Source organism: Ictidomys tridecemlineatus, chromosome 8 (genome assembly GCF_052094955.1).
Source record: "Ictidomys tridecemlineatus isolate mIctTri1 chromosome 8, mIctTri1.hap1, whole genome shotgun sequence".
In the NCBI taxonomy this organism is placed as follows: domain Eukaryota; kingdom Metazoa; phylum Chordata; class Mammalia; order Rodentia; family Sciuridae; genus Ictidomys; species Ictidomys tridecemlineatus.
The window spans coordinates 42,300,248-42,324,895 of record NC_135484.1 but is presented as its reverse complement, the minus strand read 5'-3'; positions in this window follow the sequence as shown (position 1 = coordinate 42,324,895).

Below are 24,648 nucleotides of genomic sequence, written 5' to 3'. Positions count from 1 at the left end.
GAATAGGAACTCAGGTGATCTAGATGATAGTACAAGCTCTGTCCAAAATGGTTGTATGACCTTGGGCATCTCATAAATCTTTAGGGCTTATCTCCTTTATTGTAAAATGAGTATACTAAATTGTATTGCCAGTGAAGTCCCTTCAAATGCAGCTTTAATATTTTGTAAAACTAACTAAAAATGCATGTTGATATGTGAAGTATAATTGATGTAAAATATGTACTTTTGTGTTAGTTAGCTTTTTGTTGCTATAACCAAAATACCTGACACAAATTTTAAGGAGGAAAGGTTTATTTTGGCTCATGGTTTCAGAGGTTTCAGTCCATGGTGGGCTCCTTTGTCTTGGGCCTGAGGTGAGGCAAAACATCAAGGCAGAGAGGTGTGGTAGAAGAAAACTGTTCAGCACATGGCAGCCAGGAGGGAGGGAGGGAGGGAGGGGGAGGGAGAGAGAGAGAGAGAGAGAGAGAGAGAGAGAGAGAGAGAGAGAGAGAGAGAGAGAGAGAGAGAGAGAGAGAGAGACTGGGTCTAGGGATAAGTTGCCAAAGTCATTACCCAAGGATCTCTCCTTGCACTAGGCCCTACCTCTTAGAGTTTCCACGGTCTCACAATAATGCTATGAAGTTATAAATCCACTGTTGAGGTCAGAGTTTTCATCCAATCATTTCCCCACAGTCCTGCCTTTCTATACTGGGTAACAGGCCTTCAGTATATGATTCTTTGGGCACTTCATATGTGAACCATTGTAAGTTTGAATTGAAAGAAACCTCTGCTACTATTTCAGAATTAAGTAAATTAAAATTTTAATCCATGAATTTTCAAATTGCTACATTTTTATTCCTATTTATATCAATTACACATGCATTTCTTATGTCAGCATTTTATATTTTCATATCTGATAACTTAAAAGATAACTATTTGGCATGTAATTTTTTTTCCTGAAAGACTCAAAGATGAATGCTTTACATATAGTTCAAATAGGAATGATCTCCAGATTCTCTGTTTTTTCTAAGATGTTGAAACATTTTTTAAGCTATGATGTGTTATTTCAGTGATACCATGAAAATATATTACAAATAATCATCCAATGAAATGTACCTTCATAAATTAACTGGCCTTTGATTATTGCAAATACAAGTTGAGAAACCTTAAAACAAAAATATAAAATCCAAAATGCTCCTAAATCTGAAAATTTTTAGGTACCAAAATTATACCATAAGTATAAAATATTGCAAACCTGATATCATGTAAGGGATCACAACCCAAATACAGACTGTCTTCAAAACATATAAAAACAGACTCTATGTAGTATATATGTATATGATGTACTGGAGACATAAATGAATTTTGTGCTTAACTTAGCTTCTATTCCCTAGATACCTCATTATGTATAGGCAAATATTCCAAAATTGGAAAAAAAGAAATCTAAAACATATCTGGTCACAAACATTTCAGATATGATATAGCAAAGCTGTACTTCTTTTATGAAAGAGCACCTCACCATAGAAATACCACATTGGAAGCGATGAAGAATCCAAATATGAACACAACTCAAAGGAACAAACATTACAGAGACTATCTCAAAATGACTAGTTTCTTATGAGAAATAAGTCTTAATTATAGAAACTAGGGGGAAAGGAAGCAAATAACAGAATACATAGGGTTTCCAGTTATCATGTAATGATTAATTTTATGTGTCAACTTGACTGGGCAAAGAGATGCTTAGATACTTGGCTAAACATTATTTCTGTGAGGGTTTCTGGATAGGATTAACATTCAAATTGGTAGGCTGATTAAAGCATATTGCCATCACCAATGTACATGAGCTCTATCCAATTCTTTGAAGTCCTGAATAAAAGATGGGGAAGAGGAATTTTTCCTTACTGCCTCACTGTCTAGAAACTAGGTCATTGTTTCTTCTGACATCCCACTTGGACTAAGATTAAAACAATACCATCAGCTCTCCTTGGTCTGGATTGCTTAGCATTCATAACCTTGTGAGCCAATCACTTATAATCAATCTAGATTGATAGATCGATCAATCGATAGACAGATAGATACATAGATAATAGAACTCAAGAAACAACACCCCAACATGGCCTCCTTTGAACTTTAAATTCAGAGCACCTAGGCAGAAGGAAATGAAGAAAAACAGCAAATGCAAGGAAGAGAATTCTACCTAAAAATTGAATTCACAAAGGGAAACAATAGCTTTTGAATCTTCTTACTGGAATTTCATTAACCAAGGAAGATTAAATTCATATTACAGAGGAAAAGACTGAAAATCAAACTCTGTACCTACACTCAGAGGAACATTCTACCAGGCTGTTTTCTGGACTCATTCTGTTTCCTAAAAATCATTTATTTCTCTTCCAAAATTGTCTAGAGCACCCTACCACCATCACTTTCCTCTCTTCTATGAAAAGGGTATTTAAACCTCAATCATCAAAGGTTATAAATGTGCATCATTTATAACCATTTATAAGTCCGTGTGCATTTTCTCCTCTTTGTTTCAGCAGACTCAATTATAGAGTTTGGAAAGTTTGTATTTACATACAACTCACTCTCTCTCTCTCATCCTCTCATTCATATTCCCCACCCCCGCCCCCCGCCTTGCTTATTCTTCACTGGAAAATTTCTATAATACCTCATGTATCTGGCCATCTTTGGCCAAGTGACAGCATATATCTGGAGAAAAAGGCTGAAAATGTAGGTGCTTCCTAAGGAGCAACTGTTGGCTTATGCATAAATGTTTAAATCATTATGCAATTTGGAGTGATCAAATATGCAAATTACCCACCCTTGTTTTTTTCTCTCTCACACATACACATACACATGGAAGACTCAGGTGAGTGAAGTCAAGTCTGTAGTAAATGAAAGTCATCCTGCACTAATCATAAAAACGTAAGGATATCTATTAGAATATAAACTCTGGGCTAAATACTTTGACAATTATCTTAATATTTGATTCTTCAAAAATAAAAACATCCATTGAATACTATCATCATATCCATTTTGTAGATGAGCTAACTAAAATATAGGGAGGATATACGATATCTAAGTTTGTATAACTGGAAAGTGATATTTCTGGTTTTTAAATTCAAGTTTGAATGACTATAAAGCCAATTCTTTTAATCAAGATACCATACATATTGAATATTAGATTGAAACAGTGGTGAAATGACCCAAGAAAACAAGATTTCTGGGATCAAAGTTTTCGCTGCTGACTATATTATATTCAATGAGGAACCCGTGTTAGTCCTTGGTTGTGTAAAATCTTGCACTTTTTCATCTAATACTACTGAAGCTCTTCTGAGGAAGAAAGTTTGAGTTCTTTTCTTTTTCCCCCAAAAAGGCACAGATGGGAGACAGGTATACTCTAGCTTTTTTATTGATAAATTTTTATTTTATACTATTTGGAAAATATTCCTGTTATGTATTTTAATTTCGTGGTGAGAAATCCAAATGAGATGGATGAAATCATTTATTATAAAAAATAGCAATTTTCAAAAAACAAAATTTCAGATTCAAGTAGAGAACAAGAGATGAACCCCCACCCCCCCCATCCAATTTTTGTCTCCAAACAACTTCTAGTTACTGTTCAAATATCAATTTTCTGCTGCTTCCTTGCTCCTCCTTACACTGTCTGTGAACAAAAAAGAAATTATGTCAGAAGACAAGAGACACTGTTATACTATTAACAAAAAGAATAAGTCAAAGCCTTCTCCAAAAAAAGGATTAGGGAGGATACTTCATCTCTCTCAGACCTCATTTTCAAGTTGTTTATAATTTTCCTTTCAACTATGATTATCTTCTAGGAAATGTATGTGTGTGTTTGCGATCGCGCGTGTGAGAGAGGGGGTGGGGATGAGGAGAGATTTATTAACAAAACATGAAGTCCTTGCATCCAAATGAAAACCATGCCATGGGAGAATTGAGAAATGATATTTGCACAATAAACATGGTAATGGATTTCCCTGGGGGATTGGAAGCCCGGTACAAATGGTATTTACTTGCCAGCAATTTTCCCTTGGAAAAGTAAACTTGTTATCATATTTGGATAAATATATTGTGCAGAACTTAACCAGTTACATGGCTTGGGTTGACTCTATCCATACAAATTATTAACTGACAGATACCTTCAGGAATAGACAACAGACGATTCCCCAAAAGACAGTGATGCATGGAGTCATTGGGTTTTCAGCCAGGGATTTCTTGAGTCCAGAAATTGTTATTCTAATGTTAGAGAGATCATATCTCATATCTGTATATAAAATATTACTTGAAAAACTTAAATATGTCTACATTTTAAAAATTGATTTTAAATCAATCTTAATTTCTAGACCAGCAGTAATAGACATGTTGGTCACCTATAGATACATTATACATCTAAATACACCTATTTATAGATTATATATATATATATATATACACACACACCCCTATATATAGATTAAGCTATATCATTCCAATATAAAAATTTTGGATGTATGTCAATGTTTGAAGGTATATTAGTGTATGTCACTATTTTAGGATTTACTGCATGATTAGGTCTAAGATTCAAGTATACCTTGGATATAGAATTAGGTTAACTATTTTAAGTCAGTCATTATATTTATAATAAACTATTTATATATCCTATTTTATCAGCTTTTATATATATATTTACTATATATATATATATATATATATATATGTCATACTTAACAATGGCAAAAAATAAATTATTTGCTAGTAAAATACCAAAACATATGAAATTAATATAAAATGATATATGGTAAAATATCTATTTTTTATTCTGATAAAAGTTTTTAGAGTGTTAATATTTATTATTTAGCATATATTGTTTGTGTTTTTCTCTCATGTCAGAAACATGTAATGTGTTTAGATTTTACTATTGTTAATAAACTTCTAAATTTAGGTTCCTTAATGCAAGAAAGTAACTTTCTTTCACAGATGAAGAGGAAGCCATACTAACTATAGTTAATAAGAACCCAGACATACAGATATCTGCCATCTTGAATACTTCTATCAAAAAGTCTCACACAGAAAATTAAATATCTTGTCTAAACATAATGCACAGAACTTACTTTCCATAACTACACAGAAGAAACACACACTTAAGTTGATACAAAACAGAGTTCTGCTTCAGAGGAAATAAATAATTTATTATGAGCCAAATATTAATGACCAAGTCTCAGGAATATGGACTCGAGTTACCCTGCATGACATGCTCAACCTTGGAAGAGGTTACATAAACTTATAACCACAGAACAAAGAAGGTCATAAATCAATACATTCAACAAATACCTTGGTGGGTTACAAATACATAGATGGGTTACAGCAAAGCAGGGAAATCTTTTCTACAGGTTTCTCATATTATCTTGTAACAGTCTTAGTTTCAGGGTTGGTGGAGGCAAGAGACCTGCCAAGTTTAACAACACATTTCAAAAGGTTTACTTACTAGTCGTAAGAATTTTAGGTCAGACACAAAAGTGAAAAGCACATGGCTATTTTCCTAAAATAGTCTCAGATAATTTTGGCTCATGACCTGCAATATTCCATCTCTCTACAACCACAATGGTCTACTCAATTGAGGTCAATCTGCAGGATCTTTAATAGTAGATGTGGGTTCTTTTGAAAACCTTAGCTTCATATTCACAGAAAATGCAATCCTACCATGTTTCCTAAATGTATTAATGTATAATTATTTTTTTTTAGGATCAAGATGACTACCACACTGTTCATCACATATTTTTTGTTGTAATAAAAACTTGCATATATTGTAAATTAGCATAATGAAATGACAAAAAGTATATATTCTATCACTAAAATGCTTAAGTTTTAATTCTGGTTCTACCATTTATCTACTGCAACTTACTCTCTGCTTTTCAGATTTTTATTTGATGATTTTGGTGCCTTCCATAAAATTTTGTTTTGAATATTCAAAATATATCTGTCTACTTTTGATCTAAAGAACATTGTCTGGCAAAGAGATTCCTATAATTTTAGTATGTAACTTGGATATACTGCCTTAAAGTCACTTCTCAATGACATTGTAGATAGGAATTATATTTTTATGTCAATATACGTCAGTGTTTTTGGACTCACTACATGATTAGATCTAAGATTCAAATATACCTTGTGTATAGAATAAAGTAAACTGTCTTCTTTCTTTTGAATTCATATTCATCCTCATATTCACATGAAAATCTCCAGAAAAGAACCTCAGGTGTCAAAATGTATGGGCTCTGCCTTACATAAGCAAATGTAGCCTGGATTTCCTCCTAAGATGTGAGAGATAAAGGCAAGTAGGGAAAACTTGATTGAATCCAGTTCTGGTCTTATAACAAGGCTACTTCCAGTGTCTGGCAGGGGTCTGCAATAAGTGAGAAATGCACACTTCCTTTTGTTTGTTGTGAAGGTGGCAGATAGTCTGTTGATTTTGTGGGTTATAAGGGCAACTCACAAAGCACTAACCAGATAAATTCTAATTAGGAATAATGAAGAAGTATATCTTACTGCATTTACAGACTGCATACAGAAAATATTCACAAAATTATCATCAATCTACTCTTGGAAATGCCTTAAGCTTGAAACAACTTCATAGGTATAGTCTTAATAAGGGGGACAGATTCTTTGGCTTGTAGGAAATTTGTTTTTTTTATCAAAATTAATGACCAAATAATAATATAGGAGATTAGAAGTGCGAATGCCACTACAAAAATATGTGCAACTGTGTAATAATAAATGTATTCGAATTTTTGTCATTCATAAAATACTAGCATATGAATTTATTTTAAAAAGTAAAACATAATATTTATATGCAAGCAGAATAAATTCTAAACTTGATCTCTTTGAAAGTGAGCATTTAAAAATAGAAATATGGTAATATAATGGTATTTTTATTGAAATAAAATTTGCATACAAAGTTATATGGATTTATATGTGAATTGTACATTTATTAGCTAAATTATGACTTATGGAAGAATATTAAATGTACTAAATATATTGATTTGGCCAATAATCTCACACAGGTTACACAAGTCAGAATACATATTACAAAAGCAAATTTTAAGGTGGAAGGAAGTCATCTCATGAAAAGATCAAGCACAGGATGACTTCATATTTAATATTTGTGATTAAATTATAAAAATAAGATGTTCTTCCTATTATTTTTGTGACTGGTTTCTTTAACAAAGCAATAAGCATATGTTGACACTAATATTGATCTTTTATTCATGCTTTTCTCCAAATATCTAAATAAGGCAGTATCAATAAGTAAAAGAGCAACAATAAAACAACAAAAAGGCCAAGGCAGTGTTCTAAAATTCTAGAAAGGGGCTGGGGATGTGGCTCAAGCGGTAGCGCGCTCGCCTGGCATGCGTGCGGCCCAGGTTCGATCCTCAGCACTACATACCAACAAAGATGTTGTGTCTGCCGAGAACTAAAAAATAAATATTAAAAAAAAAAAGAATAAAAATAAATAAATAAATAAAATAAAATTCTAGAAAATTGATTCATTGTGATGCTCAATCACTCTAATGGATCCTCTTGCTGAGCCGTGCCTTTCTTGGTGGCAATAAGGTAGTTTAAACTCCATGTTGAGAAAATCTGTCTTTCACTCTTTCTACCTTTTGTAAAGCAAATGTCAGAAGTGACTCATACATATGAGTTAACAGAGCAAAGTTTACAACCTGGGTACAGGTCAGCTGTTCATGAAATCTGAGAACTTGGATCAAGTTGAGCTTAGACAGTGGCTTGGGAGCTACTCTACCTCTCCTGCACCTTAGTTTCCTACAAAGTTGGTTTTGGTAGAGACTTTCCTCTGAGGCTTTTATACAAAGAAAATTTACAATTGCAAATCAATCTAGACAGCCTACTATCCTGTTGTCATTACTCACATATTGCAAAGACATGTATTTAAATGTTAAAAATATTAGGTATGATTTTTAAAATAGGCAAATAGTATGATGTGGGAACAGAAAGCTGTAGTCTGGCTTGCAGGTTCACCAAAATGAGTGTTTTCTTCAAAAATCCATGGGAAATGTATGAATAGTTGTAGTCTATGTATTTGTTATGACATCCCAAACCTCACATTGTGTATATTTTAGGATTTAGAGATTTTTAATTTTATAAAGAGAGTATAAAACACATATACTCTGTATCACTCCCAGTCAGGTATGAGGTGTTTCTCATAATGAAATTTAATAAATATTCAACTACTAGTACTAATGGCCACATATCAGTTGAGTTCAGGTTTTCATGAATTTTAAAAAAGTTTGGGGGCTGGGGATGTGGCTCAAGCTTGCGCGCAGCCCGGGTTCGATTCTCAGCACCACATACAAAGATGTTGTGTCCACTGAAAACTAAAAAATAAATATTAAAAAAATTCTCTCTCTCTCTCTCTCTCTCTCTCTCTCTCTCTCTCTCTCTCTCTTTCTCTTAAAAAAGTTTGGTTTTTAAAGTTTTTGATTTTTAAATTAAATTATACTTAATAATTTGGGTCTAAATTTAAATTGTGTTCTAGGAACTAGAAATGAGGGATCTAAGCTCCATTGATCTTTCAGTGCTCACAAAATTCCCAATTGAGTATGATAATAGACCCTCTGAAGGGATATTTTAAACTATTGAGCTTTTTTATCCTTATCAATACCAGCCAATTTTGTGACATTCAGGAGATGCCAAGAATAAAAGACCAAGATCAATACAAACATTTGCTTACAACTTTCCTAAGAGACTAGTCACAAAATATAGAGCAGGAAATTTTTGCTCAATGGAGGAAGCCAAAGACACCAAACACAGAAATCTGGGCCAACTATTAAGTTCCAAATTTTAATTCAAAGTGTCCAAGCAGATGCTTGCATTTGATCATTTTTGAACCATCTTGACACTTTTTATTTTTCTCTAGCTATCTAGCTAGAAAAATCTTCAAATGGGCAAATGTGTGCATAGAGAAAATTATGAGAAATGGTTATTGTGAATACACATGGATGCATTTAAAGTGATATGACTATAACTTGAAATAGATGACCTATAATCAGAGAAAGATACATTTCAAAATTTGATTTAAATTTAAATATAAATCTTCTCTAGTCATACCTATACTTTCAATTAGTGAAATAATGGCAGTCTTTAAAATTTAAGGGTAAGAATGATCTCCTGTTACTTGTAAGAAGTTTGGATTTTGAACCATTTATGACACTGTGAAAAATTCAAGTAGTTTACTTATGACTCCACTGCTTTTCTTGTTCAACAATATATGAAAATTTTTCTAAGATACAACATACGGAATTGTTAGAATTGTGTTATCATAATAGTATATTACATAATGAAATAAATGCAGTTGAAAACTAATGTTTAAATAAACTCTTAACAAGTCTTTAATTTTATCAATTTATCATAGTTTCTCTGGACCCTGGTTCTGCCATTGCTTAGTGACCTCCATGTCTCAGACATAAGATCACTGTCACAGTGAATTAGCCTATGCACTGGACCCAGTGTCACCATTGCTCTGTGCATGCTCTCACTGGAACAAGGGTAATCCTGTACACACTTACTGCCCTGACTCAAATTACATGGCTGCTCCTGCAGCATTCTTGCCTAGGATGGAGCCACAAAAGTGAGAGTATTTGTGGCCCAAACGCCAGAGCTACCATAGCTCTAGGTGTGCCTGTATACCTAGTCCCAACTTTTATCATCAGTTTCCTGGTTGACAGAACTTTGAACTCGCTTGTAGCTCACTGAGCTTTCTTCGAAAATAATTATTTTGTATTCTTTATTATAAATTCATAGTTGTTCATTTTTTAATGACATTATGCCAAGAATGTTGCCTACAATTGTGGACAACCACATAGTTGGCTGCTGAGGACCCCTGAAATCCTTGTTGATGCTGACTTAAGTTTATGGAGCTGCACGTAGACCAAACTGCTGTGCCCTCATGGGAGGCAGACCTATCACATACCCTCCCTATTGGATGCCCTCTCAGTCACCCATATGTGAAGAACCTCCTCTTCAATGTAAATTTGTAATGTCAGGAAGAAGTGACTGGTTCATCAAATGTACAGATATCAACAGAGGGCATTTGAAACAGGAAAAACCAAGGATATGTTACACTAAAGGAACACAATAATTTTTCAGAAACTAGCCATAAAGAAGTGTAGCTATGAAGTATTTGTCCAAAAATACAAAAATAATAGTTTTAAAGAAACTCAGTGAGCTACAAGAGGACACAGACTATGAAATCATGAAAACAATACACAAAGGGAGAGTTTCAATAGAGATAAGAAAAGAACCAACTGGAAATTTCAGGGCTGAAAAATACAATAAGTGAAATCTAAAAATTCAATAGAGCATAAATAGCAGAACTGATCAAGCAGAAGAAAGAATCTGTGTACTCAAAGACAGCTCACTTGAAAACCTTCCATGAGAGAAGAAATTAAAGAATGGAAGGGAATGAGGAAAGCCTATGGAGTTTGTGGGACACCAGCAAGAGAGTCAATAATGACATGATAAGAGCTGGAGAAGAGGAGAGAGTAAAAAGTGATCTCATTTAATGACATGACTGAAAAATTCCCAAATCAAAGGAAAGGTAAAAATGTCCAGGTGCTTCAAAATTCTCCAATCAGTTTCAACCAAAGACTTTACCAAGAGATACTAATCACTATCAAAAACCAGTGACTGCTTTCCAAAGACAGAGCAGAGAAAAATATTTCCTCCCATGCTAGAGAACCCATGTAAAACTAAACAAAAACTTTGCTAGTTAAGAAAGAAGGAATGATATATTCAAAATTATTAAAGAAAAAGCTGCTTATCGTGAATATAACAAAGTTGTAGTTTAAAAATGAAGAAGAGATAAAGACTTTTTGTAAGTGCATTATAGGTCTTTCTAGAAAATTTAATAAAATAATAGTAGATAACTTCAAAAACTAACAAAACATCAATAGTCTTAGTTTTTCAATAATTACCTTTACTGAAAGTGCATTAATCTTTCAATCCAAGATAGAGAGTGACAGAATTGATTATGAAAAAGAAAAAAATAAAGAGAGAGAACAAATATATTCTGCTTCCAAAAGTCTCCCTTCACCTTTAAGGACATATATAGACTGAACTTGAAGATGATGGGGAAGAGTTTTATTCATGCAAATGGAAACTAAAAGAAAGCAAGGGTAGCATGGTTATATCAGACAAAACAGACTTTAAGTTTAAAACTCTCAAGAGAAATAGTTAAGGCTATTATATAACTATCAAGAGGTCAATTCAACAAGAAGATATAATCATTGCAAATATATAGGCACCCAACAAAAGAGCACTTAGATATAAGAAGACATATGAATAGATGTGAAGATGGAGATGGAGTTTAATAAAATCACAATAGGCAATTTAAATAGTCTACTTTCAACAGTGCATAAATCATCCAGACAGATGTCCACAAGGAAATATTGGATTTGGACTTTAGATCAAATGGGCCTAACGGGCATGCATAGAATGTTCTATCCAACAGCAGCAAAATACTCAAGTACCCACATAACATTCTTCAGAAGAGATCATGCTGGGTTACGAAACAAGTCTCAACAAATTTAATAAGAGTTGAAATCTTTTTCAACTACACAAATATTGAACTAAAAATCGGTAAGAAGAACAATTTCAGAAAATTCACAGAGATATGGAAATTCAATAGTGCATACATGAACAACCAGTGGGTGCAAGAGGAAATCAAAAGGGAAATTAAAATTCTTCTTCAAAGGAAAATGGAAAGACAACAATACAAATCTTATGAGGAGCCTCAAAAGCAATTATAATAGGAAAGTTTATAGCAGTGAACACTTTTATTAAAAAAAAAGGAAGAAAGATCTCAAACAAATAATAGTAAACTTCCAGAAATGAGAAAAAGACCAAACTGAGCCCAAAATGAGAAGGAATACCAAAAAATTGAGCAGAAATAGGTAGAGTCTAGAAAAACAATGGGAAATATTAATAAAACTAAGAGTTGTATTTAAAAAAAAACAAAACAATTTTAATTAAATTAAAAAATATTTAACTAAATAAAAGAGAAAATGAAAGATGAGATATTAAAAATGATACCACAGAAATACAAAGGACCACATAAGAGTATTATGAACAATTAAACATCAACAAAATGGATAATTTCCAAGATACATGCAACCTACTGTATTAGATAGAAGTCAGAATCATGAAGAAATAGAAAAAAAGAACAGATCAATAAAGAATAAGGAGATAGAATCATTTATAAAATTTTCCATCAAAGGAAAGCTCAAGACCTGACAACTTCATTGCTAAAGTCTAAAACATTTAAATTAGGAATAAAAAAAAATCAATTTCAGTACTTTCCAAATAAAAAGACAAAAAAACTATGAAGACTTATTTTATGAGCCATTAATTACTCTATCACTAAAACCAAGTCAGACCACCACAGGAAAATAAAATTAAAAGGCAATATCCCTGATGAATATGGATGCAAAAATCCTCAACAAAATACTATAAAATCAAATTCTATTAAACATTAAAATGATCATACATCATGATTAATTGGGATTTATCTCTAGTATATAAGGGTTTTTCAACCTACACAGATCAGTAGGTTTGACACACCACATTAAACAAATGAACAACAAAAATATGATCATCTTGATAGATACAAAAAAATGCATTTGACTAAACTAGAGTCAGAAAGAAAATATTGCATGATGTTACATTTATGTGGAATTTTTAAAAATTCAAACTCAGAGAGGCAAAGAGAAATGTGATTACCAGACATGGTGCATAGGAAAGTGAGAAATGTCAATCTAAGAGTAAAAACTTGCAATTACAAGATGAATAACTTTTGGAGATTCAAGATGTGACATGGTGACTTATAGTGAATCACAATGTAGTGCATATTTGAAGTTTGCTAAGTTTGGGGATCTTAAGTATCAACACCACAAATACTAAATTATATATGTGATTTGATAGATCTCTTAATTAGCTTGCTTAATTGTGGTAATCATCTTAAAATGAATACATGTATCCAAATGTGAAATTATACAGCCTGAATATAAATAGTTTTTATGTTTCAATTATGTTTCAATAAGGTGGGAGGAGTGGGGACAGAGGAAAGAAGGGAGGAATGGAGGGAGAAAGGGAAGGAATACCTTAGAGAGATAAGAAACCTGATATTCTCAGCATTACCCAACTTTTAACATTTCAGTTATGGATAAGCAAAGTTGAAAATAGTCACACTGAGAATCACAGCAGTAGTACTAAAAATAACGGTGCTGCTGCTGATGCATGTATATTTGCAAATACTGTCAACCTTAGCTGCATTATCTTAGAAAAATTACTGATCAAAAAGCACTAACATTTTAGCAATATCACCAGTGTATTAATTGTGTCTACTTCCTTACATTGTAAACATAAATTTTCACTTTGTTTAATCTTTCCTTTTCTTTATATAAAATGGATTTAAGAAATCATAATCTGGTAGGTATATCAGTCTTATTTTACTATTCTACCTCCAAAGAGGAGTATATGAATGCCAGTTAATGCTCTTCTATCATGATATTATATGGAGTATTTTTGTGCCATCTTGAGAAACTCAATTAGCCCCTCAATTCTTCTTTTATTTTCTCTCTCTGTTGTCTCTGTGATTCTCTGTCCCTCTTTTTTTCTGACTCCGTATCTTTCTCTGTCAACTCAATATCTCTAACGAGTAAATAGTTTGAAGAGTAGATGACATCTAACATGCTTCCCCACATATTCATTCTCTTTATAATTCCTTCTGTTTTTAAAGACAAAAGCATCAATGCAGGTGTCCTGATGTATTGAGTTTAATATTTTATTGCAAGTCTGGCAATAAATATAATGCTGAAAGTCTCCTGGCAGTTATATTTCTATGTTGGAAATCTTTAAGATTTTAAAGATTGATTCTGTTAACCTGTTTAATACTAGGGTAATTTGACAATCTCTTTTAATGTAGAAGACTAAAAGTTATGATTAGACAAGCTAAAGAATCAGTAATCACAGCATGGCTGAGAGCAGCCCACCCCATTCATGAGCACATTTTCTAGTGATACCAGGAAAAGCCTCTTTATCTCAAGTCACAGTGAAATGCGTACTTCTTGCCCTGTGTGCCTCCAAGCTGCCTAGAGAGGACTTCACAAACACTCTAAAACTTTTACCTTCTCCTCTTTTCACCTTTTGTATTTTGTTCAGCCTCTTGAACTTTACAACTCTCAAGAACCAATCTTTTTTTGGCAGGAAGCTGCATGAGTGATAATCCAACTGAACAGTGTCATCTACCTGAAGAATGACACTGGAAACCAAGTGATTTGTAAGGGAAGAAATTGACACATTCTCAATCATGTTTTATTATGAGCCTGAGCAAGAGTATATCTTCACACAAACCACTCCTCACACCAACCCCAAATTATCTTGCCTTATGAAGTTCAAATTACGAACACTTATGCAGATATAGCTCAAAAGGGTAACTTATATTTTAATTAAAGTTCTCAAAAAGTCTTAAAGGTGAAAAATGCTATAAATTGTTGGAAGTAATTTGATGAGGTCTAGATTAATGTCACTTATTAAAGACTTTGCTAAAGAGTCACAGCCAGTATTTAGCATTTACTTAGTGCTAAATAGACATACTACTTCAATCTAATTCATAAAATATGAACTTTATAAAACAAGCAAATTAAGGTTTTATTATTTTCAATATGAAAAAGTTCTAAGGATTATTTGAAAAGAACTTTCTTTTTTTTCTTTTCTTTTTCTTTTTTTTTTTTTTAGTATTCAAAGTGTTTGTGTATGATTAACCATTTGGCAAAGAGCCGAAGGCATGAAGAATTGTATTGCTGAGATATTAACTTCATAAAAGCATTAAAATAGTTAAAAATAAATTAAGTATTCATACATTTTAATAGATCTGTTTATTGTAAAACAAGAGATGCATATATTTTTTCTGGAAAAAGTAGCAGAGTGCTGCAAATTGATTTTAACAGAACTCTGACGGTCTCTGACAGTCCAACTTACAAATTTACAACTTGTGTATTCAAGGACCTTTGCAGTTTAAAGTTGCAGCCTTATTTGTTTGAATGGTAATTTCCGGTTTACTAATTTATACATATGTTATGAATGAACATAAATATGTCTTGTTTGATGGTCATATGAATTTTTTGACAAGGAATAACTAAATAATTTTCCATGGCCTACATGTCACAGTTGAATTTTCATATAATTCAGTTTTGTGTTAATATTTTCATAATTCTAAACACAACATCAATCATGTTCAGACATATCTCCCAGAGGGTAGATGTTTAAATGTGGATAGGGTTAATTAGATATCTTATATATCATTTTAATACTTTGGTCTATTTCCAAATTTTTAATTTATTTTTATTGACTATTACAGGAATCACAATATACATTTAGTCATCAAAATTCTACTTTAACTAATACTAAGTTAATTTTAATAAACATGGGGTCATTATAGGCATTTCTCTACACCTCCAAGATTATAATGTGGAAATTGAGAATTTCTGGGTCCTTTCTCTACTTCTTCTTTTTTTTAATTTTTATTTTTTACATTTATGTAATTTACATTTATATTTTACATTTATAGTTTTTAGCCAAAATCAACCAATATATCCATTGAGCCAACTCTTCTTGTTGAGATTTTATTTCTCATAACAGACCAGAATTCAGCTACTAGTTCATATTCAGGTTATTCTATAGACATTCAGGCATCAGAGCTTCAGAACCCACATCTCTCCCTCCTTCTTTTCCTCAAACTATACTACTGTTATGTTTTAGTGAGTCAATTTCATTCTAGTAAGTCCCACCACTGACACTATTTAGGCTGGGGTCCCAAGACCAGCCACACATCAGCAAATTTGCTAGAAGGCTCAAAGAATCCAAAGGCATTTGAACACCTTCCTATGCTCTCCTCACAGGGTACACACACATTGCTCTCCTTCTACCAAGAAGATGTACAGTGTTTATACACAGGAAGCTTGAAGCTTGTTTGAGACTCAGAATCCAGGGATTCTTTAGACTCTGTTCACATAGGCATGTTTATCAAAATTGAGATCTCTAGAAAGAGAACAGGTGTTTACCATATATCACATCATCTGTTCAAAAAGTCTAGACTGGGGATTACATCAACCACATCAATGCAGAACATTCCAACTCCAAGTTCATGAAGCCAGCCAAGGGCTTGCCATGTTCTCTTTCCTCTACTCCCTTTTTACTAACTACCACCCCATAATTTTATACCAAGCTAAGTGTGTTAAAAGTGTGTCCCACCAAGTTTCCCCAACAATTTATTGAGGGATATGTTACTAATTGATTCAACCTTTTAGTTAAAAAAAACTGGGAATTGGAAAGACATAATTTCAAAAGGTCATACAACTAGGAATCTAGGAAGAAATATAGGATATGATTTCAAAGCCAAGATTTTAATCATCAAAATATAACTGAAAATATTCACTGAATGAGTGGATGACAAGTGAATTGGTGTTGAAGATACCACGTTATTCAAGATTACTGTGTGTGTACTTCTGCACTTTTATTGTAGCTCTGTGAAATAAAGGAAAATTTATTCCCACTAGGCAAAAGAGAAAAATAAAGACCCAAAATGTAAAGCAACATATATACAACTATTTACTATTATTTACAATTTAAATAAATTTCCCAACATGACCCTCTCTCTCTAAACCAGAAAATATGAGTCTATTGTGGTTATGAAGTATTTAATTAAAATGCCCACTACCAGTAATAGGAAAACTGCTTAGAATTTTGGAGGAGATAAAGCTCAAAGGATTAAGTCTAAATTATAATTACTTTTAAAAGGGAGGTCAGTTGAATAGAAAAACTTCTTTACATTCTCTTTAGGGGTGATTCTTACTCCAGAACATAGCAATCTACTCAAGCATCACATCAAGGCAAAACCTCAAGCATAATAACATGTAGCAAGCTTGAACTTCATAATACCCCCAGAAAATACTTTGTCATTGCTCCTGCATGCTTTTTATTGTATGATTAAATATTGACATCAGTGCATTAAAATGTTTTTAAAAAATCTTAAAGTAATTTGGCAAGACTGAGGTATTGCAAAATATGGTGTGCAAAACAATTTTCTTTAAAATTTGTAAAATAATCATTATTTCATATTCCCCCCAAAAGAAAAAAAAAGAAATAAGAACCTCATCTCCTTTATGGAACTGAAAGAAGCTGACCATAATGTACAACCACAATTCTGGTTTTAGAGAAAATTTATTTTTCAGAAAATGTTAGAATAAGTTTTTTCAATATATCTTGATCTCTACCCAATGTTAGCAGATTATTATTGTATGGATTTTATTGTTTACTGTTAGTCTCTGAAATAAATTTTAAAACCTCCAATCAATACAAGAAATATATACTATCTGCTATCAGTTGATTTAAAGCTTTCTAGGTATTTGAAAATATAGCTAAGTTTGAGAAGATTTAGAGGACATCCATTATGTTATTTATAGAATCTTTTCCAGTTAATAATTAAGATATATTTATAGGTTAATGACTACCAAATGTAAATTTTCTATAACTAGGTGGCATTCTATCTAAAGTAAATACATTGTGATTTTGAAGAACACAAGGGATATTTTTATACAGATGTCTTTAATATTAATTTATATTCTAGCATGATAATTCATACATGGAATTTAGAAGACTGAAGTTTTAGTTTCCTGTATATACTAATAAAATATTTTTATTGATAGATATTTTTCAAATTACCAGGTAACCTTTCTTAGAATTAGCAGGAAAAAGATCTAAATTATTAAAATCAGTTAAAAATATACTTGTTCATCACAAATTCTAAATGGCAGTGCGTTTGTCTTTGTAAATGTTATTATATTAGTTTCGTTTTTTATATCAAGATTATCTGATTTGGCTTGTAATAACCTTTACAAACTAATCTATATTTCTGAGGTAGCCATTCCCTTTTATGAATCTGTAACTTTGAACTGCTTTATCTACTGAAAGCTCTGTTTTTTCTATCCCTATAATCTATGTATTAAGACTCAAGTCATGTTAAGGAGAGAGTTTTAACAAAGCCATTTACATCATCAGATTTAAATTTCAGGAGGAACATTGGCTGGTGTATAAAAATACAATGGGATTGGAGTTGAGGCTGAGTGTGGTAGGGACAATAGTGAGAGCAGGCATACTAAGTAAAAAAAAAAAAAAATCACATGAGAAATAATTATCTTAGACTACAATGACAACCAGAGATGGAAAACTGGACATAATTAAGACATATTGGGAAATAATGATTTTTTAAATTCCTTAGAAATAAATTTGCTTTCTAATTTCTTCTAAATAGGATAACTGATTGTCCTAGATTGTACTAGATTATTTGGGATACAAGATTTCTGTGTCTTGTGATATAACATAGGGCATCTTAGAAGAGGAAACAACGTGACATGAAAAATATACTTTGGACTCAAATGACTCATGGCTCAGCCCAGAAACCCTAATTTACTTATCTCCTGAGTGAGTCTCAAGTATTCTGCTCCTCAATATTTTATAAGAAAAATTAGGACAGTCTAGACTAAATGCAAGTTTCTATCTGTTTTTGCAGCATGAGACTGTTTCTCATTTCTTCGAGAAAAGACTCAGTGAGTCTTAAATATGATTTAATTATGACTTATAAATCAAATTCTTCAAATCTATACAGACAAGATATTTAGGAATTCCACCTGCTATACTATCATAAAACATCAATACTATCTTTATTTTTGTTTTTCAGGCAATGTCTTTTTCACCTTTAGGATTTGTTTCCCTGAAATATTTTGAAGTGAACCTTTATAAACTACCCCCACTAAAAAAAATTAATCTTCACCACTGACACTAAGGCTGGCAATATGATTACTTCTCTATTTAGCTAAAGTATTTGTAACAAAATGTACCTATTAAAATTATAGCTTAATTTTGTGGAAATACCATTTTCTTCATGTGCAATCCAACCTTGACTTCTTGCAAATGGTTGATAAGACTGACTTGGCACACAAATATTTTATCCAAGGAATTCCAACTTCTCCAATAATTAGTTAATTATTTATTTTATAACTAATTCAGTTTAGATTTATTGAGAGCCTACTATGCATCTGACTTAAGCATAATACCCTAGAGGACATCATAGGCCCCTGATATGGGGGAAATGATGTCAGGGAAAAATTACCAGAGTAAGTAACATTTAATGGAAAACTCGAAGGAAAATAGTACTTTTCTAGTGTTGTCCTGACAAAGGAACAAGAACTAGATGGTTTCAATTAACAGAAAGTATTGTCTTATGATTCTGTAAGTTTTTCTTTCCAAAACCAAAATGTTGGCAGGTACATGCTCTCTCTGAAATTTGAAATTTTTTCATCACCTCTTCTAGCTAGTACTGGAAGTCTTAGGCAGAGAAATTAGAGAAGAGAAAGAAATAAAAGGCAACCAAACTGGATTGGTAGAAGTAAAATTGTCACTATTTGCAAATAATGGATGGCTTTACATATAGAAGATCCTAATAATTACAATCAAAAACTGTTAGAGGAAATTAAAATGTTTGATAAAGTTGAGGGATACAAAGTGCAATAATAACATAGATGTATCCAGAAAACAGGTTAAGTTAAATAAGAGCAGAAAGACAAGCACATGTGATCTCAAGAGTAAATGGAATCATAAGAGTTGATCTCAAAGAAGTTGAAAGAAGAATTGTGGTTATCAGAGAGGAAGATGGGTATGGGGGAGTGGGGAAAGAGGAGAGGCTGATAAATGGGTACAATGTTTTTGTTTTTGTTTTGTTCTTGTGATGCTGAGCCCAGGGCCTAGTGCATGGGAGGCAAGCACTCTGCCAACTGAGCCATATCCCCAACCCCATGGGTACAATGCTATTGTTCCATGTTCTGCTGTTCTAAGGCACAGCAGAGTGAATATAATTAATGATAGTGCATTGTATATCTCTAGTTAGGAAAGAGAAATTGTATGTAGTAATAATAAAGAAATTATAAAAGTTTAAAGTGATGGATACACTAATTACCCTGAATTGAACACAAGCCAATGTATACATGACTCAAAACTTCATTTCGTATGTCATAAATATGTACTAATATCATGCATTGATCAAATTATAAATAATAATTATTTTTTTAAAAAAAGAGCATGGCATTTTACCTTAGGATAATTTTTATTAGATTATTAAAACATATTGCTATAGGAAAATGATCCCCAAATAGCAAAAATAACTTAATTCAAGGAATGGTGATTTCAATATGATTTTTTTCATACAAATAAGATGTCAACAATAAAAAAAAGTTAATAATGTTCCTACATGTTAAAAAAGAGATATTGGAAAAAAGAAAGTAAGAACATAATCCCATTTGTGAAAGACAAAAACTAAAATACTTAGGAATAAATTTAATGAAGGAGGGCTGGAACATTTGGGGCAACAATAGTTTAGAAAGAGATTAGTCAACAGGTATATAAATACAGTTATATAAGAGCAATACAGGAGATCTATTAAAATACTGAAATAGTTAATAATGAGAAAATTATTGTTATGGGGAACCGCTTCAGAAAACACTCTAAGTTGGAATTTATATCAATGAGAACTTTATTTACCTGGCCAAGGACTATCACCCACCCATAGAGACTGAAGCTCTGTGGGAAAACAGCAATTTTCATGGCCTGTTCCAATATCCTGGGAACTTAAAGATGAAAACCACAACTCAGGGGCTTTCCTTAACATCATGTAAGCAAGCCAATCACAGAAATTAAAAAATTAGTAAGTGGGACCTGTGAGCCCTAAGCAGGACTGGAATTTTAAAGTTAGCAAGCAAGCAAGTACAGAAGCTAGAAAAAAGGCAATCAGCTTTCCAATTCAGTTAACTGCATCTTGGGTCCAGGAAGTGTTAGACACCATATCCTAAGTTAGTGCAGGTGGATAGCCGGGGGTGAGAATCTACTTCAAAGTCTTAAGTCACCAAAACCACCATATCTTGGGTTGAGTACATTTTGTGGGGTACAAAGTACAGAAAACAATATATTATAAGGAAACAACTTTCATTTCAGTTTCTCAGAAACAGCTCTTGTAACAGTTTTTTATATAGAAAGCAGCAAAATGGAATCTTAGGCTTGTTTATGACAATTTTTGCTTTATAATTATCCACTTATCAAAATCCTTTATCTATAATCTATATTTTTTACTAATCTATAACATATAACTTATACTCTTATTGATTGTATTTATTAGTTCACACCACAATAATTATATTATTGAAAATATCTAAGAAAGGTTTTAAATGTTCTCACTACAGAAATGGTATCTGCAAGGTAATGCTTTTGTCTAGAGGCAATTATTTATAATGTGTATATACTTCAAAATGTAATGTATGTGATAAATATATATATATATATAATAGTGTTCCTCCAGTTAAATAAATAAAGTTGAAAAGGTCTAACAATTTATTCTTTGAAATTTGTTCATTCATTTATTCCAGAACTGTCAAGTCAATTCACATTCAATGATTGATATGTGCCAACCACTGTGCTAGGTGATAAATACATGAACACGAGGATGCCCCTGACCATACCCTTGTGTAGTTTATAACCCATCAATGAGTTCCCAGAAGAACAGCAGCAACCATTATTCCGTCTTGCTAATGCTGACCTCACCTCAACAGATACCCAAACAGGAATGTCTGAGAAACAGAAGTGATGTTAAAAAATGCTTAAGGAAAGGAGTAAGAGAGTTGTTTTTGTTGCTTATCTGTAGGCAAGGCATAATTTTAGGCATTTTTCCATATTATTTGGTTCAGCACCCTTACCAATGAATAAATTTGCATTTTAAAATTTTGAATTAAAAATAATCATTCAACTCTTAATTTTTCAGACCTGTGGAGAAAGAAAGACATGAGCTTATATAACAGGTACAGTCTCTACACTTTAACTTAAAGAAATTTCTTAATTAGACAACATGACATTTTTTTATAGAGTATAGGAAAGAATTTTTATTTTTAAAGAAATAGAGCTTTGGGGTTTTCAGGCACAGGGGTTAGAAAGTTGTGAAAAGCCAATGCATGAGGCAGTTAAATGGAAATTTAGGGGCCAAAGGTGGAAAAAAAATCTCAAGTTTATAAAAAAGATTTTCTGACTAATGAACCACATAAGTAGATAGATATTTTCAGGCTGAAGAAATGTGATACAAATAACTACAGCAAACCCATATTGTCCCCAGATACTAGTAATGCATTGAACTTCCTGGTCCATTTTAAGATGTAATGGGTTAATATTTTCCCAGGTCAGTGCTTGTTGGTACCCAGCAAATTACTGTCAATAGCACTTTTAGTTCTGCATTTGGAAAAGCAACTTCCTTCTAAGCGGTATCTTCCATAAAAGATGGGACCCACACATTAATTTATTTTGGGAAAAATTGTAAAATAAAATAAAGTAACAGAAAACATATATGGAAAATTTACTATGAGACATGGTCCTTATCTTTGGACCTCTGTGGTTGGTGGCTTCTCTTTTTCTAGGATAAAGGGAAAGGGAAGAGAATTAAATGTGCTGTTTCTATTGGACAACCATGAATGCATCTAACCACCCTGATAACCAGCTAAAAAGAATGGCATTGGCCTGTTCCTCTGCTGAACAGAAGAAATGACGAAAATTTTACTGGTAAAATTAAACAGGAGAAAGCAAACATAGTAATAATCTTTGACTCCTAGTTATCCTTTCTTTCAGTTGTAGTTTTGGTTTCCCCAAACTAAGAAAAAAACAAACACAAATATCATTCTAGAAGGTTAATTGTTTCCAAGTTGCCCTTATACATAACAGATCCCTGCACCTCTCACTAAGGTGATACAAAACTTATTACAGAGGAGCAAGTGACCTCTCATGTTTATAATTGGCAACATTACAAAGTGATATTTTATATTTTACTAATTTGACCCTCATAGGTACATTGCCAGTTGTCTCCTCCTGATTTCTATATTCCAGGAGAGGTAGAAGTAGTCATAACACACGTATACTAGTGATCCAATTCCAAGTAAATATAAAATCATCATTTATATTTTAGCCTCCATAAATTTTTAAATATTTTCTCTTTGGCCTAGAAAAGGAGATTAACTGTTTGGAAATGAAACGTATTTTTAAAAATCTGTTGAGGAATATGAATGACATTCAAAAAACGGTTACATATCTCCATATAAATGCCATTTGTACTGTGTAAACTGGAAGGGAAAGTTTTTAAGGTTGGCATTTCATTTATTTCTTTTAATAAATACAAAGAAACCTGCCCTCTAGCTCTTTCACTCGCCTCCCATATCAAGGTATTAATGTGTATCCCTGAACTCAAAAGGCCAGAGGACAAGACTGAACATACACAGTTATTACACCAAATCCAAATGTGAGACTTGTGTACATGGGTATCAGGTCAGGGCTAAAATTTCATGTACAACATTTACATTCTTAGTGTGAATGGGATAAAAACCTTCATCACCAAATTTTGGAAAACATTTTTATGTTGTTCCCTTTAAAAAAAAATATTTTGCTCCAAACTCTCACAAATAGTTAACCAGATATGTCATCAGTTCATCTTTTGTAACTTCAACTGAATATTTAATAAAAGCTCATTAAAATATCTCTATGTGGAAGCCTTGAATATTAGCTGGATTAGCAGTTTTAAATCAAATCAGTATTTTCCTATGCAGTAATATATAAGATTTTAATGAATTTAGCAATTTACTATAGTTTTCTCCATATAAAGCATTGAGCTATTGTAGCATATAGGCAAGTAAGATATATCTCTCAGTGATGATGGCTGATTTATAACAAGTCTTTGTAAACTGAATATTCATGTTACAAAAATTCTTTTATACATGGATGATATATAATGACATCCATAACTCATTTTTTTCTTCTTTTACTTCTGCTCATTGCAACAGCACTATATTTCAATCTTCTGCTTTCACTTCTGTACACTTTATTTAGCATTTCTTAAAATGGAAAATATATTTCAACATGCAGTAAGGTATGTTGTGTTATGTGTATGCATGTGATTTTATCACCACAGTCAGAGTATCAGATCAGATTTTGACTGAAGCATAACAAGATTAACATATGAGCTCAGGAAAGAAAAACTTCAATTATTACAATATTAAATGAGTAAATAACTGATACAAAACTCATAGGCTCTGAATGTATATCTTGGATGCTAAGAAGGTTTTGCTCATATCTCCTTGATATAATCCATCGTGTGTGTGTGTGTGTATGTGTGTGTGCACACACCCGTATATACATATTAGTCCTTATATGAGAAGGTGTGCCTATAAGAATTTTAGAAAATATTCTGAATTATTGGTCAATTTTTAAACAACATTTGACCCTAAAAGTATTTGTTAATTGGGAAATTTCACACAATCTCAGTTTCCAGATATTTTGAGAAATCAGAAGATGACAATATTGATCCCATATTACATAATAAAGGACAATGGTTTCAAGTAGTAGCATCTTAGTATGAAAGTGAAAACCATTTTGTTGCTTAAATCCTTAAAAATGTTATAAAAGTCAGGGAGGTAAAATGAGTCAGTGATATCAGTGAAACCTAGCATATTAGGGTGCTCAAGGGCC